General features: G+C 37.5%; 1 long non-coding RNA gene across 1 annotated transcript in view; it reads left to right on the top strand.

The window, feature by feature from the left end:
- LOC141511299 (uncharacterized) overlaps positions 1-26,003 on the top strand; it is an 81,790-nt gene that overhangs the window by 44,857 nt on the left and 10,930 nt on the right. Inside the window, exon 3 of the long non-coding RNA XR_012475303.1 lies at positions 23,979-24,084. This is a non-coding gene — a long non-coding RNA (uncharacterized LOC141511299). The remainder of the gene's footprint in view (positions 1-23,978; positions 24,085-26,003) is intronic.

Below are 26,003 nucleotides of genomic sequence, written 5' to 3'. Positions count from 1 at the left end.
CAAAGTGTCAAAACATTTATACTGTCTAAAGAATTTGACTCAGTTCCATATTCATGGTTTATTCATGTACTATAAATATATACATGTATATTAGAGCTAAATATAATAAAGATGCTAGAGTATTTAGTGTCCAAATATTCTCTACCTAAAACATGTCACCAACAAAATAAAATCAAGACTAAACATGTTTGTTAGGAGGATTTTGTTTCTCTCTTTTTTTCTCCATAATGGTTAGGGAGAAGTGGGAGAAAGAAGGAAATAAATTTTTCTTCACTAAAAAATAAAATTTTTTAAATGTCAACAATGAATAAAACACTGTATTTTTTCAGGGAAATACTCTAAATCCATTGTGGTTATGCTTAGCCTTAAATGAGTTATCATATCTCCAAAATAAAGCTAAGTATATTGCCCAAGTTACAGAATGAATCAAAGTAAAACATTATTATCACTTGCTGTATATGAATGACATCAAGATATTTGGCTCCACTAAAAAACACATTAAACAACTCCTTCGTCTTGTGAAAGCATTCTTCAGTGATCTCAAAATGTCATTTGGATTCAATAAGTGAAAAATTTTCAATGTATGCCAAGGAAAAGATAGAGACCAAAGATTTCAAGCTTGAATTCTGAGGCAAAATTAAACCACTATTCAAAAACAATCCTTACAGACACCAGGCAAATAAACTAAAACTAAAAGCTATCAAGGAGAAGTTGTGACTTATTGGCATCCTTAAATCAAAGTTCACTGGGAAGAATATATTAAAGAAATTAATCCCTATGTAATACCCATAGAATTAGAATAGACCATGATGTATTTGGAAAGTGTCCTAATGAAAAAAAAGAATATTAATGAAACACAAGACCCATCACCTTTAGATCATACTAAGTACTATATCACCAAAGAGAACCTATGGGAATATTGTTGGAATAAATAAATATCACTTGATCAAGAAATCGTTAAGACTGATAACAGGACACACCATGGGATTTATAACTGTAAGTGAAAATAGTGGTCTACCTCTGAAATAGAATCTATTCAAATTTAGAATCAAAAAGCCATTCACAAGCATTCAGACAACAAAATGTCAACAAAAAAGTGTAAATTAAATGACAAAGGCATGCAGATTTGTTTATAAAAACATGATGGAAGTTCAGAAATTACAGAAGGGTTATATTTAAGTGGGTTGGACTTAATGAGCTATGCAAATGATGCTAGAATCTGTGCAGAAAAATCACTGCATTTAACATCTACTGAATGCCCAGGTTATTTTACAACCTGTAGCTAAATTGTACATTAGAAGCTTACTGTCTTTCATGGACCAACAGATGCCAAATCCCCATCCTGCAAATATAGACTTCAAAACATCCACCCTGACAAAATTCCAGTTCTCATAAGGATTGAAGTCAATTGAATTCGTAGAAATCAAATCCTATTTCCTAATGAACTTCTGTGGTAATTTTAGAGATGTTTTGTCTTCACACAGATCCAGTTGGTAATCTCTTGGCATTTTAGCTACAGAACTCAAGATTAGTCCCTTCAATATCCCATTTTCTTAAATGAGGCACATAAGTAATGGAGTCCAGTGAAATGAAATTTACCATAAATAACTTTTATATTGTTTTGCTTTGGTTTGTTTACTATTTTGGACTATTTACTCCTTTGTTAGTATAAGCACAGGGTTAACTAGGTTCACAGATGTGACTGACTACAATGGTCCTGTATGAGACCTAACAGACTCACAAACTTGCATGTTCTATGTGTAGAAAAAAATTCTCCTTCAAAGAATGCAAAATAGAAACAGCTCTCAGGAAATTAGGGGATGATCATCAGGACCAGCAGAAATTGATACTTAGAGCCCAATTCTGGCCACATTTGTTAACATGTCTTTGGCTTCACAGCCCCAAAGGAAAATAATGTTCTGTACAGTTCCTTCCCTTAACACTCTCTTCCTTCTTCTCTAATTCCCAATCCCATACCCTATACAGCCCTCTGATACAGATGTGGAACAGCTGTTATAAATGTCATTCCCCTTGCTCCTTCTACCTGAGGAATGTTTAACCAGAGGCAGCATAGATATAGACACTGAGTTGCTCTGAGAGTAAAGATCTGAGGAGAATATGAAATATCTACCCAGAAGTTTTATAAAGTTTTTTTTGGTTTGTTTGATTAGATCTTTGTCAAAATGTACTCCTGAGTCTTATTTTATAAAAAATTCTTTTGTGGAGGGTAAATAAATACTGTCTTATACCTGATATCTACTACTTTATACAGTGAATACCTTTCTAGAAAGGACCTGATTAATTCTTTTTGGGGGAGCCCTTAGATAAGCCATATTTTGTTGTTTAGTAGTTTTTAGTTGCATCTGACTCTCCATTTGGGATATTTTTGGCAAGCATATTGTAGTGGTTTACCATTTCCTTCTTTTTACAGATGATGAAACTGAGACCATGAGGATTAAGTGACTAACCCAGGGTCACATAGCATACAAGTGCCTGAGAACAGATTTGAACTCAGGAACCTGAGTCTTCCTGACTTTAGACTTTCTATCCACTATACTCCCTAGTTGCTGAAGATAAATCAAACCCAAACTTTATTTAAAGAGTTTTTCTCTGTAAGTAGGGATACTACAGGAGATAAAAAGAATCAATAATTGAAAGAAAAAGTATGAATCTTTCCCTTTAGGGGTCAGGCTTCACCAAGGTTGAATCTAGTTCTGCTGAAACTACAGACCCTTGTGATAGGAAACCTCTTCTGAGCTCATAGATCACATAAGTAATCATTTATATAATATGTAATGTGTATGTGTGAGAGAGAGAGAGAATGAGACAGAGGGGGAAAAGCACTATATTTGGAGTAAGAGGACTTGTGTTCAAATTCCAGCTCTGTGACTTCCATGTGACCTCAAGTAAACCACTTGATTTCCCTAATTTCAGTTTCCCTACTTATAAAATGAAGTGTTTTAACAAGAAGTCCTCTAAATTTCCTTCTAACTCAAAATCTACAATCCTATGAAGTTTAGAGTTTCTAGATTTGGCAAAGTGTACTGTTTTAATAAGAAAGTGGATCACTTGTCCTCAACCTATCTAAAAAGAGAAGTCACAGCCCAGCAGCTATGATACTGAACTTTCTGCAAGAAAACAAGTCATATGGCCAGTTTCAAATATAGGAAATGTCTAAGAGCCTATATTTGGCTGAGTCTTTATTCACTAGTGGGACTTTTAAAATGGCTCAATGTAGTCCAAGTGTCAAGGGGAAAGTTGGATTAAAAACAAACTGGAAAAGAATCCTACCATAGTACTGTCACTGAGCAGAGGTTAGAGAATTCTTTCTTGCCTTCCTTTTTTCTGTTCTTTCTTTTCTTCATTTCTCTTTTTCTTTCTCTCTTTCATCCTTCCTTCCATTATTTTCTCTTTTCTTCCCCTTTTTTTTTTTTTGGTAAAATTTAGCATTAAAGTATGATTTGTTAACAGTACCTGATGGGGAAGTCCAACAGGGGACTGTAAGCCTATGTCATTGAAACCCCTCACTCCACCCAGTCTCAAGGGATTCTTGCTCTCATCCAGTGGAGGGCCCAAGGATTCTCTGAGCCAAACAGGGTGGGGATGTTCACCAAGCAAAGGATTTGAAGTATTCTGTGATACTAGTGAAATTCCAGAGTAGAGCTTCAGATGGAGTGAGGAACATTTTCCAGTTCTTCAGAGCATAATCTATTATTGAGGATTAATCTTCTGTCTGAGGTGTCATGTTGTGGGGACAGCTTCTAAGCATCTCTGGTCATGACTAATGATTTGCAGATCCAGGCGCCTCTCTTTCTCCCCTCCATCTCTCTTTTTTTTCTGTCTCTTTTTTTTATGATGTTCAGTGTTTGTGAAATGTATGTCTTTTGTTATTAACTCTGAGCAGCTGGAGAGGAGCCCTTCCTGTGTCTAATGTATGATCTATTCTTACAGTCATCTTCCCTTCCAATCATACTGTGGTATTTAATTTCTCCTCCTCTACTGAATAACTTTTCCATAGAAAGTTGGGGAGAAAGTATGGAGATTTTAATCTGGACAAAACCCATGGAATTCCAAAATATCCTTAAGATGATTGTCCTATTGCCCTGGGTTCCCTGGGTCTCTCCAGGAATGACTTTGGCTGGGAAAATTGCTGCATGGTAAGATGCCATTACTGATGGCAGGAGCATCATACCCTCTCCTCCCCCATGCTCCCCCAACCCACAATGCCAACTAGCTTGCTTTTTAAATGTCCCCCAGGAGGATCCTTCTGTCAGCCAAAGTCTTGTCTTATTCTAATACCATCAAACTGGTGGAAATTTCTAATCTATACTTCCTAAAGGAGTCATTCTTCTTCATGCTTCCTTTAAAAGCTTGTAAATGAACCACTCCCAGTTTTACATCCTTTACAATATTCAAATAGGCCACTCAAGGTGAGAGACTTTCCTTGTTCTTCATTCTGGAAGAGACAGCATGAAGTGATATCTTTACTTGCAGATGAATTGGATTAAAGTGAAGCAAAGGTGGGCAAAGTCATCAGCCTCACTCTCTTCTCCAGATTCATTAGAGTCCAGTGGCAAGACAAAAATTCAAGGACAACTGGTGATTGGTCCCTGGGGTGAGAGATACTCAAGGTTTTATACTCTTTACAGAGTACAAAATGATCCACTCTGAATCTGAAAGAGGCAAAACTTTCCACAAAGCATAAATGTGACTATTCTGGGTCTGAAAGGAGTGAAAATTTCACATCTCCTTGACTGTCAGCTGACCCTGACATTCTTGAAATTCATTTAGTGGTCTGGGAATGAGGGCTGAAAGATGGGATTGATATGGGTTTTCCACTTTCTAAGTAAATGATTCAAATCTGCTTTAGATACTCTAAAGCTATTTTAAAGTTTAATTTATGCATCTAAGAAGTCTGTGTAATGAAGGGAGAGGAAAATTACTAGATTCAAAGTCAGATCTGGGTTCAAATTTGTCTCTGTTATATAAAGGAGTTTGGATAAGTTAATTCCTTCTCTAGGCTTTCATCATTTCCATACATAAAAATGGACTAGACCAAATATTGTTAACCGCAATCCACAAATTTATTTTTAACCCAGTTCTTTTTAGGAGACCAAATCTTTCGAATTTATTTGATAGATGTTGTTTCATTATTGTAGGTTTCCTTGGAAATTCTATGTAGGTATTTGATTTGTATGCTCAAGATCATATAGATAGGAAATAATGAAGCCGGGATGTGAATTTGAGTTCAAATTCAGCCTTAGATACAAACCTTCCCTGGTTCTCAGTTTCTTCACCTACAAAATGGTCAGGCTGTATTGGGTAGTCTTTAAGGATCCTTCCAGGAGCTCTAAATCTATGAAACCACATCTTTTGTCTCTAACACAGGGTTTCAGAGGTTTAAAAAAGCCTATTTGATCCTCACAACAATCTCTAGCAGACTTAGTGCTTAGTGCTCTCTATATAGTAGGTACTTAATAAATGCTCTTGAATTATTGATCTCTTGGAGGTAGGGAATCAATTGTACACAAAGGAAGAATCTGAGAGATCAAAGAGTGTAAATGACTGAATCAAACTTGTGAGTTTATAAATACTGGAGTTTGGACTGGAATCTTCTAGTTCTAAAGCTCTTGGTCTTTCTACCATACTCAATGTCTTAACCCAACAGAATGAATCATTAATGACAGAATTTCAGTCATTTTCTCTAGGCCTAGGGGAATGGGAAAGATATTTTAGAGCAACCTTCCAGCTATTTTACAAGGGATAGGCATAAGGATTAGCACCTGTAAAAAATACCTAGATAAGGAGACCTCTGTCTATGACCTTGAATCCAGATCTTCTTACTAGGCCTCTTGTCAACATTTTGGCAAGCAACCTCTAGGCTGTTATCTTTTAAATAATAACACAAACTGTCTTTCCCTACAGAGTCCTGTTCCTGCTCCTTGGATTCACAATCCCCCATGTAGCAATCCTACAGCAATGGATTCCCTTTCTCCAGAGGCATGCATAATTTATAAGCCAAGTTTCTCCACACACACACACACACACTCTCTCTGGGATTGCATTTCCATTGACCATTCCCCTTACTACTAAGCCCACATCATATTCTTTGCAAGCTTATGTTTCCCTTCATAAAAAGAGAGAATGTAGAGGAAGGGATAGAGAAAGAAAAATAACTTATAGAGAATTAGACTGGGAAAAGATTCACATGTGGGCTTATGTTTGTGTAACACATTCTTTGGGGAATAGCTAATTACAGTAGGAAATAGAATATTGGGCCTGGAAAGGAGAACTTCTGAATTCAAATCTGGCCTCAAACACTTGCTAGCTGTGTGACCCTGGGCTAGTCACTTAAAAATGAGCTGAAGAAGGAAATGGTAAATTAGTCCAGTGTCTTTACCAAGAAAACCCCAAATGAGGTCACACCTGAAACAACTGAACAACAACAACAGAAATAAATTCTTTAGGGAGGAATTTTGGCAATCTTCCTTTTTTCTCTTATTCAAGGATTCAAGATATTCTTTTGGCTAAATCTTCATCCTCCAATAAAGTCCCTTGTCTTGGATCTAGCTTTTGTTAACAAATCGCTTGAATATAAGCATCATTATAAAGAACAAAAACAATTTACATAAAAGACCCAACATCTTTAACAGCAGGGGAAATCCCTAGCAAATTACTTCATCTTCTCAACCCCCTAGGGATAGGAGAAGGTTGTGATTCCCACATGGGCCAAATGCCACTGTATTTGTTCTGACAGAAAGATCAATTTAGGAAGCAGGGAAACATTGGAATGGCAACTAGTTTATTTTTGACAGAGCAACTGAATCCTTATGCCCTGGAGGTCATTGCTATTAGATATAAAAAATATTGCTTCTATATAAGGGATGAAGTCAGTCCAGAGACTGGAAGAATGTGGACCACATCAAGTCAGCAAATAAAGGAATCAGCTGGAATGATAACACTTCCTCTTATCACATTAGTGTGACAGGATTTTTAACCAGTGTTTCATATTGGCAAAACAAAAGGAAAAATCAAAGTCTTCAAGTTCCCAAGCCCCTTTTTTATGGACTCCTTTCTTTGGCAGTCTACTGAAGTCTATGGATTCCTTCTAAGAATAATGTTTCTAAGTTGTTAGAAAATAAAAGAGGTAGAATTACAAGGAAAACCAGGTCCATTAAAACATAGTTATCAATTTTTTTTAAAAATTTGAAGACCCCGGGTTAAGAAATCCTGATCTAGCAGGTTACAATCTGTAATGTAACAGTACTTTACTTTCCCTTGTTCCCTCTTCCCCAACCCACAATATTTTTCTTAGTGTTCTTTTTAAAAATTTCTGCTTAGGAAAATCACCATATTATGTCCTCAAGCCTCCCAGGAACAGGAACAGACCTAACTAGATACATATGCAACCCAAAACTTTTGGGAGATGTAGTCCAAAGAGAGTCCTTGCCAATCCAATTATAGGTCAGTCTTAAAATCTTGGCTTTTCATATGTATAGAATGTGTATATATATATATATATACATATATATATATACACATATATATATTAGTTTTTATATGTATAGAATATATAATATATTATATATATATTCCTTTAAAAATTTTTATTTATTTAAGGCAATGGGGTTAAGTGACTTGCCCAAGGTCACATAGCTAGACAATTATTGTCTGAGGTGAATTTATATATTCTTTAAGAAGCACTATCATCTTTGACAAACATTGCCTAACTCCGTGGAACATTGTGTGGTTTCCTTGATCCTATCCTTGATCCCAACTCCTTCCAACCACTCCAACATAACATATTGTTCCCATGATCCCCTCTTCTTTAATCCTCAATTTCTCCCCATTAACTGGTTCATTCCCTGCTATCTATAAACATTTCTTAAAAAACAAAACAAAACTTATATTTGACCTTATCATTCCCTCAAGCTTTAACTTCCCTTCCTTTCACAATCTCTTGAGGGAAAAAAACCCTATCTTATTGCCTTTACTTTTAGTTCTCTCCTTTATTCCTCAACCCTTTGCAATCTGGTTTCTAGCCTCAACATTCAATTGAAGTTTTTCTCTCCAAGGTAATAAATGATCACTTGTCAAATCACATTGCCAAATCAAGTATCTTCTCTTCTATTTCTTGACCTCTCTGTACTCTTTGACACTATTGATCCTTTTCACCTCAATATTCCCTCCTCTAAATTTCCATGATATTGTGCTCTCTTGGTTCCCTTCCTACCTAATTAGAAGCTTTCTTAGTCTCTTTGGCTAGATCATTGTCCATTATTCATCCCTCCCATCCCCATCCCTGAGTAACAGATGCTCCCCAAGGCTCTCTCTAGACCCTTTTTTCTTTTCTTTCTGTCTCTTCTCTGCCTGCCTACCCCCACACACATACACACATTTCATTGCCTTCCACAATTCTAAACATCCCTCTAAAGATGACTCTCAAATTTATATATGAAGCCCCAGTCCCTCTCCTAGGCTTGCACATTGCAGTATTCAACCATAATTGAACACATTGTACCTTGACCCCCAACATAGTGATGTTATTTTGGACCTCTTTGAGAACAAAGGACAACAATCAACCAACTACTTGATAGATAGTTTGACTAGAAATCTTATAGATAATTCAACATATCCTAAATAGAACTCATTATTTTCCTCCTCAAGCCCATTTCTCCTTTTAACTTCCCTATTTCTGTTAAGGACAACACCACCCTTGCAGAACGAGTATGGGACCTGCCCAGAGCCTATTGAATTGGATTAGGTTAGTGGCTAACAATGCCACCTGATGGCTAAACCTATTAAATTTCAATTTGGGATAAAAGAAATCAGAATATGGTATGACTCAAGATAGGCCAGTTTCAGCTGGGATTGACCCAGTTCCTGGCTCAATCAGTCAGTCCCTGGGATTTTCCCACTGGGGTTGAAAGTGGGTGAGGTCCAGTTCAGACAGTAATATGTTAGTAATAGATATGTGAGAGGGAGACAAGGATTTTGTCTATGTGGTGACTTATTCCTTGGAGTAAAGCTGGACAACATGCTTAATTAGACAAATTGGGAGATTAGACCCCTGAGAATCTATTTATCCTTGTCAGGAAAAGATATTACCTCCATGGGAGTAGAAAAACTCACCAATTTAGAGGGAGGTCATAGGCATGCATTCTCTCTGGTCCAGCCATACCCACCTGCTTTATACTTCCCTAAAACCCATCTTCCTCTTCAGCATCATTGCATATTACTAAAGTACTAGGAAATACTTCCTCCTTTCCTTTGCCAAGAAATGAGTTTCCTTTAGGGTTCAACTCATTTGCTAAACTCTACAAAACGACTTTCCTGATCCTCCTCTCCCCACTTTAGTTGCTAATACTCTCCCTCTCCTCAAATCATATGTATATATATATATATATATATATATTATAACTCCCTCTCCAAAAGAATGGAAGTTATTTGAGGGCTGTTTTTCACTCCATGTTGATATCTCCAACAGTTACTAAATAAATATTATGTGATTGAATTTGATTGGTTATAAATCCAATTTATAAAATTGAATATATAAAACCAACTGGTTAATAAGATTTGATCACTGATTCTAGATAGGTTTTGAAGCAGGGTGGTGCTTGGTGGTAAGAGTTATTCAGTTGTGCTGATCCGGATGGTGACTCTTTTCTCTAAAAACATTAAAACAAGACCCAACCACTGAGTCTTTTCCAGTTAGAAGTGAAAACTCAATCACCCAAGGGCTTTCAATGGATCCAACTCTCCAGAAATATACCCATTCAAAATGCCAAAGGAAGATTTATAAGTTCTATTGTTTGGGGCAACAGAATAACTACAAAACACAACTTAGAAACAATGTCTGCAGAGAGATTTAGCCTCTTATTGGGGAAACTCTAAGTTTGTAGAAAATTTTAATATTTAGAGAACATGACTATCAGAACTGAAGTCACACATAAAAAAATGGGTCCCATCACTGATGGCCTTCAAAACTAACAGGTGGAAAATGAAACTTTTTTTTAAAAAGTTAGCAAATTAATAAAAATAAGAGCCCTAAAACCCTTCTCATCCCTTCTGCTACAAGTACAAACATTCAAATTTAATTTTTCACTATCTTCCCAGTCCCAAAAACACAAACGTTTCAGCCAAACTGAAGTTTCTAAGGAGTAACACAACTCTAGATTAAATTAATATCTACATTCAAACAGTAGCAGCACAGGGTAAATGCCAAGTTATTTTTACCAGAGAGAGAGAGAGAGAGAGAGAGAGAGAGAGAGAGAGAGAGAGAGAAGAGGAGAAAGAAAATATTAGTGGAAACCTTCTATCTGAAGGGCTGAAATCAGATCCCAGTAAAGTATTGCAAAGCTTCTGTATTTTAACACAATCTAACCTTTTCATGTTTCCACTGAAGCTCTCTCACTGAGCTTGAGTCTCCCAACTAACAGCTTTTCTCCAGCGACAATGAACTGGTAACAAAGTGATCTGGGATGTTTTGACATGCAGCACATCAATTCTCCAACTGTGGTTTTCATAGACAAATCAGTTATTCTAGCTCATTATGGGGCCTGAAATAAGTTTTCCTGTCTGAATAGAAATGTTCATTCATTTCGCTCTCCATTCACCCAGGAAGAAAGAACAAAGGGAGAAGGCGGGAGTAAGCAATGCTCCAGTTATTAAGAAAATGCCCCAGAGTTTTCCTTCGAGATCCAATGTGAGAGAGAGAGAATGTCACCCAGCCGGTGGTGGAAAGTTCCACAAGGAGATCTGGGACTTCCCAGGAGGAAAGAGCCAGAGCTCATGGAGCTAAGTAGAGATCAGTTTGTTCTCAAGATTGTCAAGGCAGTGGCCCCTCAACAAAGCTATAAGGCCAGGGAGAGCAGAGGAGTCACCTTCCCAGAGCTTGGGTTACAAGGGATGAAATCTGCCTCCAGCAGCTGGGGGGGGGGTGAAAGGGAGGGTTGGTATTATCAGGGTCTGATCAGCAGTCCATTTAATGTAATGATAAGTATCACTAGTATTTACAACCCACCAGAAGATAAGTTATGACCATTTGAGCCATCAGCCAGACCCAAGCCAAGCAAGGCAGATGGTTAGATTGGGCTTCCCTCCAGTCCAGCTGCCAACCCAACCTACATAGTGCCCTTCCTTCTCCTTTTGCTAAGGCTCACAGGTGCAGGATACAGGAGCTACATCTCAGGGCTACTTTGCTTCCTTAGCTCCAGTCTGGCAAAATACAGAAAACACTTGATGGGGAAAGAGAAACTCCTTCATTTCTGAGCCCACAGGCATTTGAAGTGAAGCTGGGTCTATGTGTTTCTGATTCACACGTATCCTAGTGGTGTTTTGTCAGTGTCACACCAGAATCAAGAAATTGTAAAAGTTTCTCTCTCTCTCTCTCTCTCTCTCTCTCTCTCTCTCTCTCTCTCTCTCTCTCTCTCTCTCTCTTTCTCTCATCCTTGACAGATTTTTCCCTTGAATCAAGTTGATGAGTTTAGCCAAGGGAAAATGTAACTTGAACCTCAAAGGTTTCAACTGTGGCTGAAAACTCACAAGGTTTGGATATTCCAGAGATTCCTGCCTTCATCATATGAATCTCTAGAACATGAACGTGACAAGGGGGTAGGGAAGAGTATGAACCCCCAAAATGATGCTGCCCAAAGAGGTCATCAGATCCCCATTTAAAAGCAGAAGAGACTGTAAGTCAAATCCAAACCTCATTTAAAAACTACAAACTGAGGTCCAGAGAGATTAAGGGACTTGCCCAAGGTCACTTAGGTAGTAAATTTCAGAGGAAGAATTTGAATCTGGGTTCCTCTGATTCTAAAGCCAGTGTTCTTAGCCAAATCAAGCTTCAAATCGACCACATTCCTCTGACTTCTCAACTCAATTTCTTTCCCCTAAACCATACTGCCTCATGAGGAACTGAAGAATTTGAATACATGGAGGAACTTAATTGTATTGAAAAAAAAAGTCAGGAAAACACTGTAAATATGTGTATCTGTGTGTGAGTGTATGTTTGTGGGGGGGGAAGGAGAAAGAGATAGGAACAGAAACACAAAGAGACACACACACAGAATAGTTATCCTGCATTAGGGGTGCTAATGATCTAATGGGGATATACGACAAAAGGTTTCATGGAGTGGGGGAGGGGAAACAATAACACCCAGAGACTTGGGTTCTGACACTCTTACTTTAAAGCTAGTTATTTGATCTCTATGGGGAGCAACTACAGTGGATAGAATGACAGACCTACAGTCAAGAAGACTCATCTTTCTGATTTCAAATCTGGCAGCAGACATGTACTAGCTATGTAACCCTGGGCAAGTCCCTTAACCCTTTTTATCATAGGTTCTTCCTCTGTAAAATGAACTGGAGAAGGACATTTCAAACCATAATGGTATCTCTGCCAAGAAAACTGCAAATATAGAGACATGAAGTTGAAAAATAACTGAATAACAATTTCACTTCTCAATAAAATGAGGTGAGATTAGATGATCTCATAGAACTATTTCAATTCTGACATGTCTATCTCTCAAAAAGACATATGGCCCTTGCAAAGGGACAAAAACAGGGTAAGTCATGAAGACTTACCAAAATTTAGTGAGATGTATAATGATGGGACAAATGAGATTAGTAAGGGATGGCTTCTTGAAGAAAGTTTTCATAGAGCATTGAACTTGGAATCAGGAGTATGGAGTTCCAATTTGGCCTCAGACACTTGGCACTACCTAGCTATGTGACCTTGAGCAAGTAACTTAACCCTGATTGCCTCACATCCAGGGCCATCTCTAGTTGTCCTGATTCATATCTGGTCACTGACCCAAATGGTACTGGAGGAGAAAGTTAGACTGATGACTTAGCAAAACACCCCCTCACTCAAATTCAATTCAAGAGTTTGTCATGGCATCACCTTCCTGATGTTGTGGTCTTCTTCGAAAATGAACAGATAGTAAGTACTTCAGCACAAAAATAATAATTCAGTGCTCACTGGATACCTAACACCTGGCAAGGTTCTGGGGCATCCCAAGTCCAGATAAGGCACTCGTTGTCTAAAATATGAAACATATATAGATAGATCAATAACTATAATAAAGGATTACACATTATGTTCAAAAGAATTGTGCAAATAACTGCTATGTATGAGTAAAGGAGTGAGAATCCTTCCTGGAAGGATTCTGGAAAGCCTCAAAGAAGAGATGAGAAATGATGAAGCAGGTATGACTGGAGTCAAGAGTCCATAGTTAGGAGCAATATATGACAAATTTAGAATAACAAGTTGGCACTAGGTTGTGAAGACCCCTGAATAAAAGGGTAGGAAGTTTGAACTTGGCAACAAGGAGTCATTTGTTGTTGTTTAGTTGCTTGTCACATTTAATTCTTCCTGACCTCATTTGAGGTTTTCTTGTCAAAGACACTGAAATGGTTGCCATTTCCTTCTCCAGTTCATTTTATAGATGAGGAAATTGAGGCTAACAGAGATAAGTGACTTGCCCAAGGTCACACTGCTAGCAAGTGTCTGAGCCCAGATTTGAACTCAGGTCTTCCTGACTCCAGTCACTATCTAGCTGCCTGAAAAGAAACTAAAATAGAATTTTAAGTAAAAAAGCCACAAGGCAAGATAGAGAGTTAAGGAAGATTAATCAAAGATGAATTGGAGCAAGGGAGAGTATAACTGAGAAGACCTCTTGGGAAGTTATTTTGGTACAGAAAAGTAATGAAGTCCTGAAACAGAATGGCTGCAGTAGATATAGAGAGGAAGAATGAGAAGTGAAAGCTATTATAGAGGTAGACCAGTTTCATTTTTTGCATACCCTAGCATCTAGTACAATAAGGATTTATAAGCATTTATTAAACAACAACTGTATGTCAGATACAGTACTGGAGATACAAAGAAAAGTAAAAGAAAGACATTCTTGCCCTCAAGAAGCTTACTGTCTGGTGGGAGATAGAACATATAAACACATTATTTACAAGCAAATTATTTAGAGAATAAACAAAAGAATCAATAGAGAGAAGGTACTAGAATTAAGAGCATAGGCATGTTACTCAGTGGTCAGCTATAACCCTCAATGCCCCAGCAAACATGTCAAAGGGACCTAGGTTGGAATTGATCTTGGCACCATTTATTCCTTTGTGGGAGTCTTCTAATATGAGAAAGTGGAAATGACCAAGGAAATAGAACCACCTCAAGTTTCATCACCCTCACTGACTAAATATTTTTAGTGATGCTGCAAAGGACCAAATTGCAATGAACCTCAGCAACACAGTGTGATGCCAAACATCTGCTTGGTTGCAGACTTGTTGACTCAATAATACAGTCAGACATGAAGCACTGGTCCTTCAAGATGCTGAATAACTCAGGCAGGCCTAAAGTTCAAGGTTCAAGTGGAATATAAAGAGAACAAAAAGTGTCTTATTGTTTTTATCAAAATGAAAGAAATTGTTGAAACCTACCTTGTTACTAAAGCTGTTGTCACAGTACCAGCCTACTTCAACATCAGACCATCAAAGAAGCTGGAATCCTGATTGATCACAATGTGTTACAAATAATTAATGAGCCAATTGATACTCTGCTTAGGACTTAGACAAAGTTTGGTGGCAAGAGAAATGTGTTGATCTCTCACCTTACAGGTGGCAATTTCATTGTCTTCATTCTTCCCATTGAGGATGACATCTTTGAAGTCAATTCCGCCACTTGGAAACCAACTGCAGAGCCAACCATTTCATTTCTGAGTTCAAGCAAAAGCATGAAAAGGATATCAGCGACAACAAGAGGGTCATCATCTGTGCAATACTGTGAACATGCAAAGCATATCCTTTCTCCAATACCCAGGCTACTATTGAGATTGACTCCTTCTAATGAAGGTATCAACTTCTATACCTCTATCACCCATGCCTGTTTTGAAGAGCTGAATAGTGGGTTCTTCTGTGGTACAGTAAACTCTCTAGAAAAGCCCTAATGATGCTAAGCTAGATAAGTCACAGGTTCAAACAGCCAAACAGGAATATCAGTCCTCATGAAACTGTTGTCTGTGGTGCAGCTGTCCAGGACACTATCATGTCTGAAGACAAATCTGAGAATGTGTAAGACTTACTGCTGATGGATTCCTCTTTCCCTGGAATTGAAACTGCTGGTGGAGTTATGACAGTTTTGATCAAACACAATGCTACCATTCCCACCAAACAGATACATAGCATTACCACCTAAAAGACAACCAGCCTGGTGTGCTTATTCAGGTTTCTGAAGGTGAGAGAGAAATGATAAAGAATAACAACTTACTTGACAAGTTTGAGTGTATAGAAACACTGCCCATCCCTACCCCATGCCAGCCCCTGGAGGTATTCTTCAGATTGAAGTAGCTCTTGATGCTGATGGCATCCTCAATTTTTCTGCTGTGGATAAGAGCACAGACAAGAGAATAAAATCATCATCATCAATGATAAAGGTTATCTGAGCAAAGAGTGTGTGATCCAGGAGACTGAGTAATACAAGGCTGAAAAGCAGAAGTAGAGAAACAAGGCATCTTCAAAGAATTCTCTTGAATCTTAGGCTTTCAACAACAAGGCTAGAGGATGAGAAACTCCAAGGAAAAAATGGTGTTGAAGATATACAGAAGATCCTTGACAAATGTGATGAAATAATCAACTGGCTGGAAAAGACCCAGACTGCTGACAAGGAAGAATTTGAGCATTAGCAGAAAGAACTGGAGAAGGTCTGCAACCCCATCTTTACTTAACTGTACCAGAGTACCATGCCAAAATACATGCCTGGTGGGTTCCCGTGGGGTAGAGTAGTCGATAAGCAATTTAATGAGTGTCTATCTCCAAGATGCTTGATGACTGAGGATGTCTGAGGATGTACTCTGGGAACTGCAATTGTGTTCTGTGTGATTTATAAGAGTCAGTTGAGAAGTGATCTATTTCTTTTAATCTTTTTGCCCCCTTATTTGCACTTTGTTTCCCTTGGACTTCCAGACTAAAGCTCAGTGAAAAGAAAATGGTGAATAGCAAAAGGGAAAATATAAGGTGAGCTGAGATTGGAACTTCTGGGATCCCAGTAATTACTGGCTACTTTTCCTAACTTTTTGTATGCTTCCCTGAATACAGGTCAGAAACCAATGAACCTAAGAATGTACAGCTCTAGCATTGGGGGTTATCTCACAAGTAAGACTGAGTTCGTGAATTCGTTAATGAGATATTAGACATCCAGAGGGAGAAAACTCCTTGAAAGAGAATAAGACAAGCCACAGGGAATCTGAGACTAGAGGAGCTCAATCTTGCCAATACTTCATGACAATCCAGGGAATATATTTTGTTTCCTATATTTATTTAATCTTGCCTGTCTGAGAGTTCTTTTGCATTTTATTAGGTATTATCAGGTAAAATTGAAGTCTAAAGCTGATATTCATACTTTACATTTAGTGTCTTTTTTGAGAGAGGTTTCTTTTATCCAAAAATCAGAAAAAATTACGCAGTTTTGTTTTCCCCCTTCAAGTTAGAGAGACAACCTGTTCTCCTCCCTAACTCCCCACCCACATATGCACATGCTCACAAAGACCTAAGTGCAAAACCAAACTTAAAAATTATTTGTGTTACCCTTGGAAAACATCATCTGCCTCAGTTTCCTCATCTGTAAAATGAAGATAATAAAAACTATAATAATAATAATACCAAGGTTACTGTGAGGTTCAAATGAGATATATGTAAAGAGCTTTGTCAACCTAAAAGTGCTATATAAATATGAGATGATGATGGTGGTGGTGGTGGTGGTGGTGGTGGTGGTGGTGCTGATGATGTTGGTGGCAAGGAGTTGTTGCAAGTGGATATTCATCTGCATTGGTAAGGGGAGTTTCAGTTCTGGTAGTTTTCTATATCACTAAAATCAAATGTTTGGTCCAATTTTTTCATCATTAAGTCTAATACTTGGTTCCAAAAAAAAATCACCTTTCATGTACAATATGAAGAAGAATGACTGTAGAAACCAGTTCATCTGCTTTGGAAATTTCTGTGGACTGCAAGCTTAATAGTTTGATAGAGCAACCAAGAATGCTAGTGCCATCTTAGAGCACATCAAAAGACAGTTTCCTGGAATAAAGATAAAATAGTCCCACAGTTTGCTTAGCAAGATCACACCTCGAGTATAACATTCAATTCTGTTCACTTTTTAGGAATAAAAGAAATATGCATTCATTAAATATCTACTGGATACCAAGTACCATATTCAATGCTTTACAAATATTACCTCATCTGATTCTCACAACAGCCCCAGAAGATAAGTGGAATTATTTTCCCATTTTGCCATTAAGGAAACTAAGCAAAGAGAGATTAAGTGATTGACCCAGAATCACATACCCAATGAGTGTCCCAGGTCCTCCTGATTTGTTGTGTGCATGCTGGCTAACTTATCTGTTATTCATAACTAATACTTGTCTTAGACAAGGTTGAAGAAGCAGGAGACAAAGATGACAAGTTCTCTGTTTATTTTACCAAATGCCAGAGTTTAAATATCCCCTTAGTCCCTGGTTTACTCCCAATTCATAGCATTCTCCAATTAGCAAAACAAACAACTGCCTCTGTACTAGTGGACAGCAGGTGATAAAGTTTACTTCCTCAGGTTAGTACTTCTCACATAATGTTGCTATCATCACTGGCTTAGTGTTTAACATAATGCTCCAGGAATTGCCAAAACATAAGGAACAGATAAGAAGATCCAGAGAGCCAACCCAGAAAATTAGGCCAAGGGTGTACCTGGGCAAGAGGACCACTAGGCCATTCCCAGTTACACAATAACCTCTCTGTGACTCTCAATTCTCTTACAAATCCCCCTTTTTTGTTTTTTGAGGCAAATTTCCTGTAAGCCATCTGCAAGAGGGCAGATTATTTTCAAACAATACCCTAGGAGAAGTACTATGATCATAAACATTACCATCACTGATACACTGTGCATGGGGAGGTTCCAAAGTCATTGTAGAACTTGGAAGTTTATCTTATGCACCATGATCAGGAGTTTTGAAACATTATCAGTTTCACTTGCTATTTTTCCACAAGTCAATTAAATTCAAAACCCAAAGGAGTAACATTTAAGGTAACAATGTCATTTACTATTTTCCCTAACACTGTGCAATTACAAGTTATGTACATTATTCGTTGCAGCAATAGCTTTCTATCCCATCATATAATGATACATTAGAACTGTCATTATGCTGTGACTAAATCACAAAATCATCAATGATCTTATAACAAGTTCTTATATTAGGATAACAATCTAAAAAAAGTGGAAAAATATGTTCTCTTCCAATGTCCCATGTAACAGGATATTGACAAGGGTTTTGCATCTCCAAATCCTTCTCATTGTCTCATTACATCAGACCCCAATATCCCTGACATTTACATGGTGAAAGTTCATCTTTTGTATCTGAAGCCTCAGTTGGATTATTTTCAAGAGTCTGTTCCTATGTCTCCTTCTCTTCCATTATGATGGCCTGCACCTCTTCCTCCTCATGTTGGTTCTCTCTTTCAGTGATAATGCAGACTTTCCTTTCAGAAACCCAGATTTTTCTATTACCTGTGGAAATACAAACACATCCTGGCCCTCAGATTATTGCCTAGTCCTGTCCTATCCATTTTCCTTCCCTATCTTTTCACATTACTTTTTCTTGAAATTACATAATTCACTCTATTGGCAGGCATAGCATATATTTCCCCCTTTTTTTGTTTTAGGAGAATTTTAATATTCCTATGCTTTCCTTAATCCAATTACCTATAGACCTTTCAAAAGCTTTTAGTAGCCTAGAAATAAATCTGTAAAACTTTCTGAACTATTTTATACACTTATAACAAGCAAAAACCAGATATTGTAGAAGAATTTCTTTGAAGTTACAAAAGACTATCACATGACTGATAAATACATATATATCCCCTTCCATAAACATATGATAAATGATAAGACAAAGATTACAAACTTTCTTCCTTTACCAACAAAAGACCTTGTGAGATTGTTGACAATTATCAATATTGATTTAACATCAAAACAAATCAGATTACAAAATTGAGTACAATATCTCTTCCCCAAAGAAAATCAGATTATATATAATTCAATATCCCCAAATTCCTTGAAATACAATTTATCCCAATTATATTTTCCTTCTTAACACACACAAATTCTCAAGACTTGTTACAAAATTTAGATGACTAAATTACTCTTCAATAGTTTCGTTTTTCTTTAAACACAAGATAGAAGCCTTTTTCCTTCCCTCTTTCCAATCTTCCTGAGGGCAGGAAATCTACCCCTCTTTGGGCTGCATCCCCAAACAACCTGACACCAATTGGTGGAAATGGGTCAAGGTGTGACCCTGTCTGGGGGGGTGGTTCCCCGTGGCACCTTGGCTTTCTCTCTACCCCTTGTTGAACTACTAGTAGAGGGATCAGGAAATCTATATTTACTAAAACTTAAAGTCTCAATTAACATTAGTTGAATACAGCTGTCAATCAATATTAGGTTAACAAAAGCTTAGCTCACAGCTGAGATCATTTCACAAACTTTGCAATTTACAAACTTTCAAATGGTTTAAATGCATAGGCTCAGATCCCAACTACATTAATTACTAATTTAGACTTTTTAAATTAATTTAAATTTAAATTTAATTCAAAACTCAAACTAAAAGGAGTAGCATTTAACCTTATCTATTTCAGATCTGAATTACACATACACACAGGAGTTTAGACACAAACACAAACACAAAAACAATTCTTTTATATATCAAGCTTATCAAAGTGAGATTGTTGGACACCCTGGTCAGCACCAAAATCTTAAAATATAGAAATATTTTTCCATCTCTCCAGGCCAGTGGAGAGATGTAAAATGTCCTATAGATGTTTAAATACACATACATACACATATATACATATATTTATATTATATATTTTTGAACATACCAATAAAGACCAGTCAAAAATTAACTTTTGGAATCAAATCAGGATTTCTTGAGGAACCTCATATATATTCATGAAAATCTTAAAATAACCAATCAAAAAAAGTGAATACATTCTTAAACAACTTCACAAAATGTATAAATTTTTCTGATGGTAAAGAAAAGATGAATTGTGTCAAAAGATTTCCCACATACATTACATTCATAAGAATTCTCTCCAGTATGAATTCTTTGGTGATAAGTAAGGTGTGTGCTCTGGGCAAAAGCCTTCCTATATATATTATGTTGGTAAAGCTTTTCTCCTGTATGAATTCTCTTGTGGAAAGTAAGCCCTGTGCTCCATTCGAAGGTTTTTCCCACATTCACCAAATTCATAAGGTTTCTCTCTAGTGTGAATTCTTTGATGGAAAGACAGCTGTGTGTTCGTCTCAAAGACCATCCCACATTCATAACATTTGTAAGGTTTCTCACCAGTATGAATTTTCTGGTGGTAAGTAAAGGATGGGTTGCAGTTAAAAGCTTTTCCACAAACATTATATTTATAAGCCCCCCCCCCCCCCCACAATATGAATTCTCTGGTGAGAGTTGAGCTGTTTTTGAAGAATGAAAGCTTTCCCACATTCATTACATTTATGAGGCTTCTCTCCAGTATGAGTTTTGTGATGGCACTGAAGGGATAAGCTGAAGTCAAATGTTTTGCCACATTCCTCACATTTAAAAGGTTTCTCTACAGGATGGAATTTTTGATAATCAAGATGGTATTTACCCTGGATTCATGATACCCATGCCTGTGATTTATATTATATCTTATGACCCATAAAAAGATTTGAAGTACTCTTGAAGGATTCCCTACATTCATTATCCTTAGAAGCTTTGTCAACATCATAATTCCTTCTTTCTCCCAATGTTGCATATGGGTGAATATCTTTTGGGGATGATTTGTTCATAACAATATTAGTCTTTGGAAGGTGCTTCTTTTCTCCAGTAAGGGGCCACTGTTCCACTCATACAGGTTGCAGCCTTCTTAACTCAACAGCAGCCCCAATCAAAGAATCCATGCTAATCTTTGCCCCTAATTGACACAATATATCCCTTCCCCATAATAATGTAGGGAGTCCTTCAACTATGAAAGTAGTGACAGTCCCTGCTTTATCTTCTTTTTGCCATTTCAAGCTTTAACAAGAAATTTCTGTTTCCTGTTGACCTCCAATGCCTACCAGGTTAGTATAGGCAGCTTGTTTAGACCAAGCTTGTGGCCAGTTCTGTATGGGGAACACAGTGCGATCTGCCCCAGGGTCAATCAAGCCTAGGAAAGCAATTCCTTCTACTTGGATAACACAAAGAGGTTTTTCTGAAGAAATCATAGTAGTAAATACAGTTTCATTATTGTTTCTCAGTTTTGGCTCTTTGATGAGTTCCTATTCCTTCCTATTTATACAAGATCCTGAGAAAACACATAACTGAGCTATACGTTCTTTCTCATTTATATAACTATCATCATCATGAGCATTCACTATTGCAAGAGAGAAAATTTCCCCACTCATGTGCCTTACTAAAGGTATAACGTGAGTATTTTCTGGATTTGATGGAGCCAAAATGATTAGAAACTCCTCATCCATTAATCATAAAGGGTGAACAGGCACTTCAGTACAAGCATGTGGAGGTACCCTAAATTTCCCATTACTTTTAACCATCAATATTTTTGTATGGGTCAACTTGCTGCCAAATTTGCATACTGTTTTTTCCATTCCATCTCCTGCTGGTCCTGAACTGTCATTCCCCATGATTGTTTTTGAGGGGCCCCGAAGGGAGGGCCCCTTTCCCTGTTTAAATTTCCTTGTTTACATTCTATGCCCTGCCTTTTAACACTTAGGGCCTGGAGTTTTAGGATGATGCACCTTGACCTTTCTTGGTTGAATTCCTTGAGCACTCTAACAATTTTTCTTTAAATGTCCAGGCTTTCCACAAACAAAGCAAGTACATTTCTCTTTATTTCCCATATGCATATTAGTAAATGCTTCTGCCATTAATTCTACATGATATACCTGAGATCCTATTCTGTCATATCTTTGAATCATTTCCTCAATGGTGGCATCTTTTCTTAGGCCAATCATTACTTTCTGACAATCAACATTTGCAGTAGCCTATGCTAATTGTTTTATTAATACATCTATTCCTGCTACATCTCCTAAGGTTCTTCCCACTGCCTCCTGCAATTGGGCAAAGTCTACAAAAGCCTCATCATTTCTTTGTCTGATAAGTGCAAATGGTTCTTTCTTTTCATTTTGTATTGAAATATGTCCCCAAGTATTCTTTACACAGATAGCAATTCTTTCATATGTTTCTAACCCATAATTTATTTGGTCTGCATTGTTGTGAAACTGACCTGTGCCATTTAATTGTTCATAATATGTGGTGGCATTGGAACCTTGTGGCTTCAAAGCCATCTGTCTACATTGTTCTACAAACTCCGTTATCCAAAAGACATATTGTCCAGGTGACAAACATGCCCTATCTACTTCCAATCATTAGGTGTTAATTTGGAATATGCAAGATTATCCAATTGTAAGTGAACAAAAGGTGATCTTGCCCCATATTTCCCCACCGCCTTCTTTAAATTTCTAACTGCTTTTATATTTACTGGCTCATGTCTTCGCCTAAAGTTTCCTGGATTAAAAGAATCTGCCTCCTCAATAATAGGATATGACTGAAACTCAGCTCCTAAATCTTCCAAACTTTCTCCCAAATCCCTGGCCCTCTTGATGGCCTCCTGCAATGCTGAAGTTTTTTCACTAAATGGTGCTGTAGGTCCACTCCTAAGCCCCTCTTGATACTACTCATTTATTTCTTCCTTCTCTATCCACTGAGGAGAATACTCCCTCCCTTTACTTTCAATTTCCTCCACACCTCCTTGTTCCAACTTCCTTTCAAATATCCCTAATATCTGCTCCATAAAGAACTTATTACCTCTCTGAAGTCTTCTGCTCCAGGGTCTCACCTGGAAGCTTTTTCCTCACTTGTATGACAGCTCAAAGTCTCAGCCCTTTGATTCAGGACTCTGCTTGATCCTTCTCCTGGACTCCAATCATATGGCCCCAAGCATGCCTTCATGCCCCTTGAGTGTCATTTGTTGTGTGCATTTGGGCTAACTTATCTGTTATTCATAACTAATACTTGTCTCAGACAAAAGTTGAAGAGGTGGGAGACAAAGATGACAAGTTCTCTGTTTATTTTACCAAATACCAGAGCTTAAATATCCCCTTAGTCCCTGGCTTACTCCCAATTCACATGGCATTCTCCAATTAGCAAATCAAACAACTGTCTCTGTACTAGTGGACAGCAGGTGATAAAGTTTACTTCCTCGGACTAGTACTTCTCACACAATGTTGCTATCACTGGCTTAGTGTTTAACACAAAGCTCCAGGGAGTGCCAAAACATAAGGAACAGATAAGAAGATCCAGAGAGCTGACCCAGAAGATTAGGCCAAGGGTGTATCTGGGCAAAAGGACCACTAGGCCATTCCTAGTCACACAATGACCTCTCTGTGACCCTCAAGTCTCTTACACCAATTCTAGGCCCAACTCTCTGTGTACTATGGCAGCGTCCTGCTTCAAGGAAGGAAGGAAACTAGATGATGTCCAGAGGAAGGCAACCAAGATGATTAAGGGCCTCAAATGCATCCCATATAAGAAAGGAACTGGGAGGGGGAGGGACAGTGCCAAGATGGTAGAGTAGTAGGAAGAAGTTAAGTCAAACTCTTTCCCAAAATGCCTCCACACAGATCTATAGAATGCACCATATTGAGTTACTAATCAGGAAATTGAAGCAAAACAAGTGAGCCATTTTTACAATCAAGGTCAGCAAAGAGAGACAAACAAAGAGGTCTGTGGACACTGGAAATAGAATCTAGTCAGGAATGACCATGCAGAGCATTCCAGTGCAAAGAGAAGGTATGCATCAGGGCAAGAAAAAGTCCAGACTCAGACACAGAAGGGCTTGACCTTATGCAGGTACAAGAATAAATGCTAATAGCTCTATCTCTCACTACCCAGCTCTAGGTCACTGATCCAGGGCAGAAAGAGGAGAGGACCTAAGTCTACAGATGGTGTTCCAGGGTCAGGAATAGTCATAGGTCCATGGCTGTGTATTGAGCAAAAGGTAAGTTCAGAAGTGAGGAGTAGTCATGTGACTCTAATCCCAAGGGTCTCATTTCTAGCCTTGTCTGGTCTGAATCCTGAAGGGGAATAATTAGGGGAAAGAATTCCAGGTATAGGGGAACCTACATTTCTGTCACTCTGAAACAGCAGAGCATTTTAGAGCCCAGCAGCAATCTATTGGAATTTCAACCAGTACAAGACAACAGGTATGTTGCTCAGACTCAAAATCACATCAGAAACTTGAAGAGTTCAGATTAGGGTGGTAATTATCAGATCCTGCCCTGGATTAAACTATGTTGGGAATACTGGGGGCCTGCTAGTTCCTAGCCTGAGTTGTCACTGAGATCACTGCTGCAACTAAAACTCAATATCCAGAGAAAGCAGCAAAACCCACCTAGAAGATGTAAGACATTAACTGGGTTACCTCATCTGTAAAGGGAAGAAAATGATAACATCTATGTTCCAAGGTTGCTGTGAGGTTCAAATGAAATATTTGTAAAGCACCTTGCCAATCTTAAAGTATTATATTAATCTTAAAATGCTATATTAATAAAGTGCTTAATTAATTAAGGTTCAAATATTCCCTCCAAAAGTATACAAAGACTGGTCTTAACAAAAAGTTCAAAAATCAGGAAGTAAGTTGGAAGAATGAGCAAACACATAAAAAAAACCCACCATAAAATATTATTATGGTGATAAAGACACTCAAGATACAAACTCAGAAGAAGAAAATAACTCTAAAACATCATAAGCAAAAGATAGTTTGGGCATAAGTTCAACTAACATTTCTAAAAGAGATGAAGCAAGATGGTTATGTGTTTGTTTTATAAATGAAATAAGATTCCTAGAGGAGGAAAAATTAAATTTATGGAAGCAAGTATTGGAAAAGAAATTGACAACAAATATGAAGCCTTGCCCAAACAATAAACTCTAAAAATTGAATGTGCAAATTAGATATAAACTAATGACTCCATGAGACAACATAAACATTCAGTTAAAAAAACTAACCCAAACAAAAGAAGAAAAAGTAAGATATTTCTTAGCAAAAACAATCAGGAAATAATATCAAGGAGTACTAATTTACACTGTACTATTTGAAATCTGTGGCCAAGAGACATCGTATTTCAAGAAATTATAAAAAGAAAACTGCTTAGAATTAGAGGGCAAAGTGGAAATAGAAATACTCTACTGTCTACTTCCTGGGTGGGTGATGAAAGGGGAGGGGCCATGTGGAGGGACTGAAGAACAACATAAAAAAATGAAAGCTCCCATGAACATTATAGCCAAAATCCTTAACTTTTAACTCAAAGAAAATTATTACTACATACAACCATGAAGAAAGAATTCAAATACTAAGGAACCACAGTAAATATCACACAAGTTTTGTCATGCACTACAAAGAAGTGGAAAGTTTGAAATATGATATTCCAGAAAGCAAAAGATATAGACTTACCACCAAGAATAATTTACCCAGGAAAAAAACAGAATGACTTTCAAGGGGAAAAAATGGATCTTTAATGGAACTGATAGCTTTCATTTATTTCTGATGAAAAGGCCAAGGCTGCTAGAAACTTTGAAAAGTAAGCACGGGAGTCAAGAGAAACATAAAAAGATAACCATGAGTGATCATAAGGGACTAAACAAAGATAAACTATTTATATTCTAATAGGGGCAGATAATACATGTTTCCCTCAGAAAACTATCATCATCATGGGTCCTGGGAAGAAGTTGATTAGACAGAAGAACTGGGAGTGGTTCTGTTATGTTTTGATGATCTTAAAAGAAAGAAAAGGAGGGGCAAAAGGAATACACTGAGGACAAAAGAGAAGGAAAATTATTTCATATGATTGGGGTAGGGAGTGGGTAGCACTTGAACCTCACACTTTCTTCTCCATTGGTCAAAGGAAGGAAGAATACACA

The sequence above is a fragment of the Macrotis lagotis genome, chromosome 2, assembly GCF_037893015.1.
Source record: "Macrotis lagotis isolate mMagLag1 chromosome 2, bilby.v1.9.chrom.fasta, whole genome shotgun sequence".
Taxonomy (NCBI): domain Eukaryota; kingdom Metazoa; phylum Chordata; class Mammalia; order Peramelemorphia; family Peramelidae; genus Macrotis; species Macrotis lagotis.
The sequence above is the reverse complement of the archived record's forward strand: the minus strand, read 5'-3'. Positions and strand labels throughout refer to the sequence as shown.